Raw genomic sequence first — 13,600 nt, 5'->3', positions numbered from 1 at the left:
GAGAATCCAAAGTTGCTTAGGTGGTCCATCAGTCTACAAGGCTTCGACTTCACTATTGAGCATAGGCCAGGTGTCCAACATAGCAATGCTGATGGGTTGTCCAGAATGTTTAACCGACCTGAACACGAGACTCAATCCAGGGGTGGATTAGTTCCCCCTGTCCATAGTCTGGGAGGGGCGAGTGTTAGGAAAGATTTCTTAATTGTGGGTAATTTTGCTTCCATGTGGCAACCCCTAAACTTTTTGCTGTTTTCACCATGATCTAGACTTTGCCAGAGAAGTGCAGCCTTCTGCCGCACTCCTCTGGGCTTTCGCTCCATTCTTACGGGGAAACTGACATGCCCTTAAGACAGTCAGTACCGGGAAACATTGTTTTCCGTAGTTTCTTTATCATGTTGCAGCTTTCGCGCAACATGGCACAAGAGGGCACTGTAAGCTAAGTTACTGCTCTCTTGGGTCTCTAGTCTTCTACAGGCCCTAGATGCTCTCTTTGGATTGTAAATGAACGGTGCAAGTGAATGACGGACGGGATTGGTGACAGCGATCGTTTCTTGCGTTTTTGAGATCCTTTTGGCGTTTTAAGCGCGTTTCTCGCGTTTAGCCCAAAATGGTGGCCTGGCTCCCAAAATGGCCAGACCACGAGGCTCTTTGTCCTGTCCGCTGACCGTCTTGCCCCCTTCACCTCCCCCAGGTCGAGCCGACCCGGGGCCTTCCTTATTTGGGCATGTACTTTCCCGCGAAACACAGATGCTTTCGCGGGCTTCTACAGGCCTGGTGTGTTCCTCCAGGATGGGGGCTGGGATGTCTGGTCCCAATACGCATCCTGGGCGCCAGAGAGTCTAGGGTGGTGTGAATGCCTGGGACCCCCTTGGTCCGTAATAAGGCCCACAGATGGTGTGAGTGTTTTATGAGTGTATCTCCCATTGGGTCCCCTCCGTTTTGGCACGAAGGGAACCGTGGATAAGAGGGGGCTGGAAACGCCACTACCAGGTCAATCTGAGTTCTCATGAACAAAGGAATACAGGAGCCAAGTATCCTGCAACCACGAGGCTGAACCGAGGAATCGCTGGTGACCCGCTGAAGGACTGCCCCTCTGCACTGCTGTCGCTTTGTGAAACCCCTTCTACCTCGGATCGAACGAGAAGGCCTGTACTGGTACTTTGACCCTTGGAATAGTGGGAACAACTATTCTCGGCATCTTCACCATCTCCTGCACGTAAGCCTTCGGAAGTGTCTCTGGGCCATCCAGCAGACTGACCAGCCTACCCAGGAGCCTTGCTCTGTAACCGCCGTCAGGTTGTGTTGTATTACGAGTCCTTGTCACTCTCACACGATTCGTACACTTGGCATTCCCAGGTCTGAAGTGAGTAGTGTACATTTGCCTGAAATACACACACCCGCTCCGTTGCCCTGCTGTGGTAACAAACTGTGCGGGTTCACTGCGTTTGGGACGTCCTCAACTCAACTTCTGCTGCTGCGGAATGTACACGACGACGAGACGTCCCCTGCTCCTATCTGAACCTGCCAGCACTGAAACTGACGCGGAGAAGCCTGGGTCTGCTTGCATCGGGGACCGGTGAGTAGCATCGCTAGGAACTGGTCGCCCTCCTGCAGGAGCCCATAGCTTTTCCCCGCTGTGTCTAACAGCACGCCTTTCCGTACTTGCGCTCTGCTTCTGCCCACAGTGGAGGCTGCGCTTGAGTCGTGGAGCTCTGTTCATCTTCATTTGTTCACCGAACTAAACTGCCCCATTCCCTCGAAGAGACTCCCCTTTTTGCCCGTTGGCACCAGCGTGTACAGGTACTCTTGAGCACAAGGCTCCACTCTTCGTAGGGCTTGGACTTCCTTTTAGTTAGGGGCCTCTGAAGGCAGACTGGGTCTAATTATTATTTGCACTGCGTGTTTTCCTCCCCATCTAGGTGGTCTACACATTTCATGCGTCTAACTCGTTAGACTCGTTTGTATTTGTATATATATTGTATTGGTTTGGTATGTGTTGGTTTACTAGAGTTTTATTGTGATTTCTCGCTACGGTCAATGTTACAAAGGCCTTGTAATAAATGTGTATATATTTTTAATATAACACCTGTTTGGAGTAATTTGTAAGTGTCCTTGCTTTGTGTGCTCATTGCGGGCTTTCAGTCACCCTCACCCCTCTTGAGACCTAGTATTGACCGCCGTGATCGCTACCTTGATTGGTCTGGCTTGTCCAGAGGTTACCCTGTTCTAAGAAACTAGGCTGGCCTTCTGAACCTCTGCGCCTCCAGGACAGAGTTCAGAAATCCGTCTTAACACTTGTGTGCATGGTTAGGGGCCTTCCACCTAACCGTGTGGGCAGTGGTTGGAAGTAGGTGCGAGGAAGTTGTCAAGTGTGGGTCTGTTAGTGTACTCATATGGAAGTAGATGTGAGGAAGTTGTCATGTGTGGGTCCATTAGTGTACGCACTATTGCCTTCTAGTGGATGTGGAAGGACTAGGCTTTTGGGTACATCAGCAAAGGGCATAGGCCTCTGCATGTATCCAAGAGGCTAGGGCTTGCTCACACCCTTGCTTTTAGGAAGGCCATAATGACATTGAGACATGGAAGGATTTTTTGCCAGCCCACTTTTGCCATATAGATCATTCACACAGCTACTGAAATATACTGTATTGGTGGTTAGGTGCACAGTAGACGAAAGGCATCCTGGCTTGCGTGCATGGATAGGGCCCTTGCACTTAACAGTGTGGTCACTGTTTGGAAGTAGGTTGAAGAAGGCAGCCTTGTTTGAGTCCGTTAGTGTACCCATATGTACCGGTTGTCAGGAAAGCTACGTGGCCACATGGTAGCATGCAAACCTCTATTGCCTTCTAGTGAGCGTGTTGAAGGAGTAGGCTCTTGGGTGCATGGGCGGAGGCCATAGGCCTCCGCATGTACCCAGGAGCCTAGGGCTTGGCCACAGCCTTGCTTCAGGGAGGGGAGGCAGACATTGGCACATGGAAGGAATTTATTTCCATCATAGTTTTGCGATATGGATTTTCTACGCAGGTACTCACATATACCTCATTGGTGGGCAGCTCTAGAGGCGACTATCCTTTTTTGGTGAGTGCAGGCAGACTCCATTGGGGATGGGGAGTACATTGCAGACAATATGAGGATATTTGCAGTCAGTGTGCTATGTTGTGTTGTGCTGCCAAAACCCCTACTGGCTTGTGTGCAGTGGGAGTGTTGAAGGAGTAGGCTGTTGGGTGCACGGGCGGAGGCTGTAGGCCTCCACATGTACCCAGGAGCCTAGGGCTTGGGCACAGCCTCGCTTCAGGGAGACCATTGGCACATGGAAGGAATTTTGTACCATCATAGTTTTGCGATATGGACTTTTTATGCAGGTACTCACATATACCTCATTGGCGGGCAGCTGAAGAGGCGACTATCCTTTTTCGGTGAGTGTAGGCAGACTCCAATGGGGATGCATTGCAGACAATATGAGGATATTTGCAGTCCATGTGCTATGTTGTGGTGTGCCTGCAAAAACCCTACTGCCTTGTGTGCAGTGGGTGTGTTGAAAAAGTAGGCTCTTGGGCGCATGGTCGGAGGCCATAGGCCTCCACAATGCACCCAGGAGCCTAGGGCTTGGCCCCAGACGTGCCTCAGGGAGGGGAGGCAGACATTGGCACATGGAAGGAATTTTATACCATCATAGTTTTGCGATATGGACTTTTTACGCAGGTACTCACATATACTTTATTGGCGGGCAGCTGTAGAGGCGACTATCCTTTTTTGGTGAGTGCAGGCAGACTCCATTGGGGATGGGGAGTGCATTACAGACAATATGAGGATATTTCCAGTCGGTGCGCTATGTTGTGTTGTGCCTGCAAAACCTCTACTGGCTTGTGTGAATGGCTGGGGCCCTTGGACCTAACAGGTTGGCCACTGGTTGGAAGTGGGTTTCAGAATGCTGCCTTTTTTGGGTCTGTTCTTATACTGATATGTAACTCCAGCGTACACACTTGGACATATGTATGTGTCCTGTAGGTGCCCACTATTACAGAATGGTTGTGGAAGTCATTTTGCGGTTGGTAACCAGTAAAAGTAGCGTGAAGTGCCTGCACTTGCATATGGTGTGCGTCATTGGCCCTGTTACCATTCAGCGACTGAGATGTCACCATTTATGTTTCATATGGTGTGCCTCTCATAATACGCTGTGCTTCGAGAGTGAAGGAAGATATTGTGACATGACACAAGTTAATAAGCATTACACATGTAAAGCATGGCTAATGTTCAGACCAACTCACATACATTTCAAGCTGAAAACATTATCAACTACGTTACGTACAGCCAAATACAGGACGGCAGGCCATCTGACTGTTAGCTTTGTTTTCCTTACTTGTGGAGATGGCCAACGAACGCGGCTGGCGCTTCTACTGTGTAAATATATAATGCGTGCATCGCTTCCATTACCTATATGTGTTTGCGGCATACACCATCGCAGCAGTCACTGGTGTCACTGACTTAACTTGTGGACAGTCATTCCTCACGTTGTGCACTCCAGGTATTGTATTTATGTACGTGCCAAGCGTAGCACATTCTATCATGTAAGCACCTAGCTCCGGAAAGGAAGAACATAAACAAAAGCAAAAGCAGATATGCACACAAAGAGCATACGGTTCTAGAACATTCCCATACTTTCGTAACACCACAGTGAATTGTTGGAAGTGCTTTATTTTGCTGCAGAATGTTAACGACAAGTTGGCTGCATTCACCCCTCCTTTATTTTGGAAACAAAATTCAGTGACAAATGCCGTCTGTGCGCTTCTGTACTTCTGTTCTCATCTAGCAAAGTGGGAATAGGAGTACGTAGTGGTGCTTGGTGGGCCGTGTGTAACAACAGATTTTCTTTGAAAGGTAGCAGCTTGTGCCTCTGGGATGCATTAGAGCATAAAGGTGTGCAGGTTGATTCGTATTTCAGGAACCACAAATGGACATGCCGGCCCATATAGGTATGCCCAGATAATAACAACAGAAAACAAATCGCTTATGGTAATCTTCCAGTGCTTGGTCCACCATCCGTCTATTGGAATGTGGAAGGTGTGGCATGCGCAGCAAGGTGCAAGATATCGTAGAAGAAAGAGGAATAAGAGTAGATGTAAATAGCCGCTATTAGTGGCAGCGTGCAGGACTAGACTTTGCGGGAAGGATGCTGTGATAGCTGGCTGCTTCATGGACCATGTACTGTGTTTTAGTGATTAGCGTCATATGCTACTCCACTGTCTTGCTGTCTATTTTGTAGGTGATACTGTTATTATACGGCTCCACACAAGAAAAATATCTTGGAAACGTTGCCACCAGACGCTCTTTTGCTGTGTTTCCTTTTCAGAAAACATGACAATGGTAGCGAGTGTTGTTCGACCCACGGCACACTGTGTCTGTATGTCTGCAAAGAAAGTAAGAAAACAAGAACTCTCATGGGGTTGACCTCGGATTGCTGGAGAATGGAGGAGCTGCTTTGCTAAGAAGTGCGTCAATTAAATGTGAGCTGTCGATGTTTGTGTACTGGTTAACTGCTGCATGCAGCTGTGGTCGTTATAACTTTCAGTACACTGAAGGTGCGTAGACCTAGTAATTGTGTCAAAGGGCATAGAAAGGGCAAAATAGGGAATGTAGCACTGCATGAGTGAGCAGGAGGTGTGTTGTTTTATTGCACGACTTGCGTTCCATTTTCGTCTTGTCCTTTAAGTCTACATTTGCAGGGGGTGGGGAAGCATGGTAGCAAAAGAAAGTACAATCACAGTAGCAATTTTTAGGGACAATGGTGGACACATGTCACTGTAACGGCGCGCCCTTACTGCTGTCACAAAGCTCCGTACAATGTACAGAGAGAAAATGTGCGGTACAGTAAATTTATAAATATGCATACAGAAGAGCAGCTTAACACTTGTTATTCAGAATACACATGTGATGTAAAGTTGTACTTACATAACATTGGCAAATCCCATGCTTGGATGAGAAATGGCAGTGTACGGCATATGGGATCGTTGCAGACTACCTTTAGGGCACATGGGCAGAGGAACTGCAGTGTAAATTATGTATCCTTTTTTGCTATACTTCCATACAATGTCTGACCTTGGAGCTAAACAAGCTTTCCCCTCAAGGCTGTTTTACAGTGAGCGCGTGTCCTGTTCAAGGAGAGGTTTGTTAGGTTTCACTTTCCGGAAATGATGTTGGGGAAAAAAAAAGGAATCAGCAAGCAACGTGTTTCGATTGTAGCATGCATTTAGGAATGTTGACAGTGTCATTATGTTGAAGGTAGTACGACGTACAAGTAGGGATGATGATGCCGTACATATGGTGCCGTGAATGCACAGATGGCAACATACATTAAATGTGCTTTTGCAGTGCCTAAGGACTAGTTATATGTGCAGTGTGTTACGAGGCAACTGTGGACGATGGCAGACTGTGTGTTTGCTGGTTCACAATAGGTGGGTGGGTGGACCATCGTACACATTTTGATGTAGTGCAGCATGAACCTGTTTGGGGCTGCCGTTCAGCAAAGAAAAGGAGTTAGTGTGTATGGTTGTGAATCAGTGTAAGGGGGTTATGTTGTTCAAATGGTGTTTCCTTCACACAATAAGAAAGGGAAACAGAAGTTTGAAAACGTAAGCAGTAACATAGTGGTTGCAATATGGCTTCCGAACTATGACCCATGCGCTGCACTGAAATATGTATTGGATATTTATTTTTGAAATGGTGCACATAACAATGAAAATGACCGAATGGCCTACACGGTGCCAGTGCAAAGCAAGGAGACAAATGTTGCAGTAGTTACGACAGTTAGGTAAGATGTATGGATGCATTCATCAAGTTTTATGGTTGTGATTGTGCAGATTGTCAGGTAGATTATGGTAGTGTTGTGCATTCAGTGTGTCCAATTATTATAGGCTTAGGTGACCAGTGTACGTAGGAAACAGGTTATGTATTGTGTGAAAGAAATGGCAGCCAATGTAAATTGCAGCGGCTAAGGGGTAGGTGGGTGGGTGTGTGGTTAGTGGTACGTGGATAGATGTTTACATGCATAGTTGTATAGTGCAGCGGGGCAGGGTTTAGAATGTTGAGTGCATGGCTGGAGACCCTACAATGTACAGGGTATAGTGAAGCGTGTAGGGCGTAGGCGCAAGCTGGGTAGTGTAATATAGGTTTGCATTGCAAATGGTGGCATTGGTATGTGTATAGCAGAAATAAGTGCACAATTTCACTGTAAAGAAGAATAATCGTTGACACTTACTGTTTGGATTGAGGAGGGCCTGTACTGTGTTTTGTGTATCAATTGTCAAATGTTGTGGTCCTGGTTGCTGCAATATCTGTGGGAAAAGAGAAAAGAACATGTTAGAACAGGTATTTCTTTAGTTTGCAGTCCAATACATAGCATATATTTTTTACATTTGTGGACCCTCACAACTAGTACTTCCTAAGTACTATGCTTGGAACCAGTGTACTGTGCAATGAGCGCAGTCCCTGTGTTCTTTTGCATAATCTTTAAGTCTGTGGGGAAAAACAATCCATGCTGGATAAAAATAAAACTTCCACATTTCTTTGCTACTATGGTGCACAATTAATGAAAGTTATGTTTGGAGTGGTTACAGCACTTTTTAAAGTGTACTCTTGAAGTAGGAGGAGATGTAAGGGTTTACGATTTTTGGCCTACACATGTTGATAGGATGGGTGGCGTCATATAGCAGGTGGTATTTTGGAAATGTTTACCTGCTTCCTTTTTTTTACCACTGTTTCTTTATGCATGTGGTTGCTGTTGGTAGTTTGCAAGTATTGTGGCAATGTACAGTGCTAGTGCAGAATTTTGACGGTAGTTACGTACCTGCTGGCGTAACTATTCATACTTTTAAAGTATTTTACAATAGGTTTGTAGCACAGTAGGTGTTGAAGGTTGAGTTTGGTTGTTTGAATGTTGCAAATAAGATTGTCGTATTCTGGTTGCAGTTAGATACCAGGTGGCGTATTCTAACTGTTTACAGTGTCCCATTCGTAAAGGGTATGTTTAGATGGTTGTGCATTCCTGTTGCTACTTGGCCATCTGTGTACATTCTGAAGTGGTAGTGTACCATTATTGAGTTACGTGATGATAGGTCCATATGTCTTGGAGTTGTATGACTATTCTTGGGGAGCTGGTGACTGATTTGCATATGTGGTGGTTTAAGAGGTTACTGAGGATAGTTATGAACACTCACACTTAGTACATGCGTTTCCATATCCTGTTGAAAATACTGCTACTGTGATTTGTGTACACGTATTGTTTGTGTGAGTGCACTCATTGGGTTAATTGGGGATAGAACTGTCCAACACACACATTAGTGCATTTCGTCAATGCTTGCAGCATGCTAAGTTGCTTTAGGTCGACAGTTTGGAAGGAAAAATATTTTTTGTCTACTTACGAAGGTACTGTTTGGTGCTGGGGAGTAAGGTATAATAGGTTTGTACATCAATGAGGACATTTTGGCTTCAAGAATATTAAGTAGGCATTTGCAAGGTTTGCAGGTAATCTCTGCTTTGGAGTGATGGAAGTATCATTTCATTCCCACCATGACCATTGCTTTCTAATGTATGCAGTGTAGTGGCCTCCATTGGCTGAGTCGCGTGTGTGGTAGATTATGGCTACTGTGAAGATTTTCTTGCCAAGTGATACCTGTCCATGTGTGAAGGCAGTAAGATTGCAGCTGTTTTCGGTTCCATCGGCATTGTATCTTAGGAGCATTAATATTACATACTATGTGAGAGTATATGTAGCGTCAAATGAATATCAGAATTGCACAACGTACACAACATGCTATGGTTTGCATTTTGCACCAGTTGTTGAAATGGAATGGAGTCACAGTTAGGTATTGATACATACACAAAGCATTTGTTAGGAACTTGTTCCTGAGTGATATGGTTGCACAGAGTGCATGTATGTTTCCACATGTATGAAATCTGAAAGATTTGATTCATGAGTATGTTTTTCCTTTCAAGTATTTATAGTAAGTACATTAGAAATTCCTGTGGATCTTCTTGTCGGTTTAAAGTGAATTTCACCATTCCAACACTGTAGTCCAATTCTTGCCTTATTCCTGAGACACTGTAAATGGTGTCAGGATTACTTACTGCATCTCTGTGAAGGATGAGCATTTGCAAGCACAACTGGTCTGCACCATTTAAATAAATGTTTTCCACAATTGCTGGCATTTGGAATAGAACATTCATTGTTACATTTGCATAGCAATTAACACCTGTTGTATTGGAAAATGTGAATGGGCCAGGTATTTCTGTGTCTGAGCACTTTGATGGAAGGGTATGTGGTTTCCTTGCAGAGGCATTTTTTTCTGTGGGTGGATTTGGGTATGGTTTCTCTTTTTGACTTTGTATGTGCTTTTGGTAGTTGATGTAGTATGAGTTGCTTTCAATTTCTTTGTTGGTTCTGTTGCAAAATCATGTATAACTTCTGATTAAATGAGCCTTCTTTTTGAAACCTTTCGGTTTCTGAGGAATAGGGTACATTTTCAGATGGGGTGTGTGCAGCGCACTTAGTCTATTGTACTTTATGATGCAGGGAATGTCTGCACTGACTGCAGTCGCATCAAGATTCACTAAATACAGTCCTTCCAGTGTACGTAGCCGTGACAATGCTACGTAACCCATGCCTTCTTTAAAGACTGTGCTGCCAATATCAATCAATTCTTGATCTAAGGTTAGACCTTGCGATTTATGAATAGTTACTGCATAAGATAGCGACAGAGAAAACTGTTCTATGTGTACATACATGTCTTTGAAAAGAAGGAATCGCGCTGTTGTGCGTACTAAATGTTTGACTTCTGCAAATTTGTCAAACTTGATGTTTACAAACTGAATGCTGTTGTCCCGTGGGTATGTCTGGAAGCCAACAACTGTACCAAGTGCTCCATTAACTAAATCCTTCTCTACACTAATGTTATGTTTTAACATAACTCTACAGTTGACACATAATTTAAAAATGTTCTACAAACCAGCTGTGTTGTTCTCTAAGGTTTGTAGTCATGCTATGCCTTGTTGACACACAGGTATTGTCATACCGTGTACGTCCAGTTTGTCTGTGGCATGAATTTCCACTACTGGTTGTTTTTGCAGCATTGTTGCATTAAATTGTGCACAGCTTGCTAGAGTTGGCATTAAGGACATACAGCTGATATTTTTCTGAGATAATTGTTTCATGGCATCAGTAGCACATGTGTTACGACGGTACAGCTCATGGATGTGTCTAATATGGAGGATAGACTGCACCTCCTTTGATAGTACCCCAATCTGTATGTTTTTTTAAATGTTGGCGTAGGTGAGTTCTGCAGACTGACGCATGTTTTGAGTTAGTTCTCTGTATTGGAAATGTTGCTAGAGATTTACATTCCCAATGCTTCCAAGACTTTTATGGCACTCTTTGTGTCCTAAGGTTTTGAAGATAGGTTCACCTTTGACTGGTGTTAATTGAAGGAGATCTCCGAAAACAATCACATGTTTTCCTCCAAAGAGTTCTCCGTAGTCTGTTTTGAGGACAAGGACCTCTTGCAATCTGAGGTGATTCAAAGCCAACATTAGGTTGGAGACCATGTTCACCTCATCTATTAGGAGTATTACCATTTGTTTCAAAACTCTGCGTAGCTCCATAGCAGATTCTGCTGAAAGTTTATAGTTCTTTAATTTGTTTTGGTGTTCTACTGGAAGAAGTAGCAATCGGTGAAGAGCGACTCCACCTATGTTGTAGGCAGCCAAACCTGTAGCAGCGGTTATAACAGCAGAATGGTTGCTGTTTGTTAATTGTTGGAGGTATTTACTGATCATTTTTATTCAGAATGTTTTACCTGACCCAGTTCCACCACTTGCATACAGCAGTACAGGTTTGTAGTTGGCACAGGTGCAAGTTTTCCTTTTGTGCTAAATACCATGTTCAATGGTTTCACTTACTTCGACAAAAATTGTATGCTGTTCATTGTTTAGTTCGAATTTCAGTACTGCCAACTCTTTTGCACAGTGCTCATACTGAAGCACAGTGGTGGTTACTTCTGTCATGGCTAATTCTGCCTGTTTTGCTATAAGTGGCTGTCCAAGTGGTTCTTGGCTGCCTGTTTGAGAAGGTTCACTGCGCTCAGAAGTGTCAACATTTAGTTGTGCCTGAAGTTCTTCTTCTTGTTGGTGTTCATTGTCTAATATGGTTTTGTACCGTGTAAAGTGTTTCATCTGTAGTTGTACTTTCACTGGCATTGAAATAATCTTCATAGGAGGTGTAGGTGGCTAATAAATCTTCTTCTTTTCTCCATGCTTTGAAAAGTTGCAGTAGAGCCATGTAGTACAGTTCTTTGTGTTGAGGAGTTTTTAATGACAACTTCATATGATTAATTAGACTGCGTTTGGAAAGTTTCACAAGGCTGCCTTCACAAGTTTCTACTCTGCATCTACCTTTTTCCTCATTTGGTTTAATGTTTTTTTGTATGCAAAGTTTTGGGCTATCTGGTACAGGCACAAGGATTCTAAAGTAATACTCCTGTTTGGGTAGTATGTGTCTAATTAGTTGTTCTTCAAAATGTCCTGGCTGTTGGGATCGCTTTTGGCTATTGTTTGTATGTCTTCGTACGATCAAAGTACTCTGTTTCTGGATGCAGCAGGTTCAATGCTTAGCCACACTATGTTGTCAGATTTCCCATATAAGGTGGTTAAACGGTCAGCGGCTTCGTAGCTGTCAGATTCTCTATGGGACAGCATTTTAATGCCAAAGCTGTACATTTTCTGGATATGGCATCCCAAAGGTCTTTTGAGCTCTGTTTTCTATGCTTTGGTTACGTAGGCAGTGACATATTGTGCAACTGCAGTGGAACTGTCTGCAATGTACTCTACATCAACATTGGCATTCGCTCCTTTTTATGCAGTATGTGTTCTTAGAAGATTTTCCTTTCACACTGTGTCGAACCGAAGACATGAAGCTGCTTACTTGGCCTGTTTTGGAAACTGTTCTAGGGAAACCAAAGCGGCACTTGGTGTCGTATTTGCCTCTTTTCTTATATTTGCCCAGACAAAACTTGCCACACTTATGTCTTTGGAATTGCAAAATTTGTGTTCGTAGGTCACTATGTGTACTTTCCGAAGGGATTTCGCAAGTGACATTTGTGAATGAACTGCAAAACAGTTTCATCACTCTCCTCACCAAATTTAGGAGCATTTTTAATCCACAAAAGCATGTTGATGTGTGGTGCTCCTCTGGCTTGATATTCTTTTCTCCAAATGAAGTGTTCCACTTCTCCGAGGGGAGGAAGTGCTTTATTGCAAATGAAGTGCAGCATGGCAAGGAAGCGATGATGAAAGTAGCGTGAAACATTCACTGGATCGAGAGAGCAAAGCTCTCCTGGTATGTTCATGTTTGCACCTGTTTTATTTTTGTTTGCTATGCGTAGGAAAGTGTGCAAGTCTTCTCATGCATACTCTGCACAACTTAAAATGACAAACCATGTGGGTGGCCCAAGGTTGCGTAGCATACACCGTACATCTGCATGCCGTCGGAACCAGTATTCTTTCGTACCATGTTTGCCAAGAGATTTGTAATACTTGACTGTAAAACTTCGTCCTTCTCTTGCACTTTTTGAAGTAGCTGTGTAGCAGACATGTTCTGAAAATGGGAACCTGTTTTAACGTGTGGGCAACTCCATAACATAGCGTTGCCAGTTCACTTTCAACAAGCAGGTGGAATATGTACTCCACGTTCTGTCTAAATCTAAGGTCTTCAGAACACATTTGTAAACAGCGAAATTCTGATGCTGTTATTTGTGTGCCTCTTTCATCATATCTTCCACCTTTTCCAGTCGGGAAGAGTAGAGAAAAGGCTTGTGCTTCCACACTTTTTTCCCATATACTGACTGGCGTTCCTTTGGCTTGCCGCATTTGATATGTTTCTAGTGCATCGTCTATGGTGTCTTTGGAGTGCAGTGGGTGAATTGTGTAGTGTTCTAAAATATTGGAGGCTGCACTAGGATCTAGACGTTCAAATTGGCTAGTTGTTGTAGAGTCCTGAATTATTTTGGTTGTTTCTCTCAGGTTTTCTTGAACGTTTATTTCCTTGTAATATTCATTGTTTTCTTTAAGGTATTGCAACGCTACCCTAACTTTGGTTAAGTCCACTAGTTGCTGCCAAATCCTATTGTCTTTTGTAGGTGCACCATTTACCAGGATAATCAAAGATTATTGTATTGGCCTTTGCACTCGTAAAGTGTCTACATTTTATTTGAGATCTAATGGTAAATAAACATTTCCACAAATGCCTCTCAGTAATTTGGTGGGAGGCAATTTTGCAGCTTTCGTTGAAGCTGTATTATTGCTTGAAATGGGTGCACTGTTTGGATTATAATGGTCCCATACAAATTAAGCTGCTGCAGTGTGTTTGGCAGTGGAAATAGTTCCAAATTATTACTAATTGCCGTGAAGGCCTTTGGTTATTGTAAAGGTTTGCAGTGCAGTATGTGCACAGTATGGAGGTGTTCGTAATTTTGTATCTGTTATCAGCTATAAGCTACAGAGCTAATTGAAACCATTGGGATGCCTCATTGCCTTCTGTTTCCTGCATTACATC

Source organism: Ambystoma mexicanum, chromosome 1q, assembly GCF_040938575.1.
Source record: "Ambystoma mexicanum isolate Mex_15411 chromosome 1q, UKY_AmexF1_1, whole genome shotgun sequence".
Taxonomy (NCBI): domain Eukaryota; kingdom Metazoa; phylum Chordata; class Amphibia; order Caudata; family Ambystomatidae; genus Ambystoma; species Ambystoma mexicanum.
Note: the sequence above shows the minus strand (reverse complement) of the source record.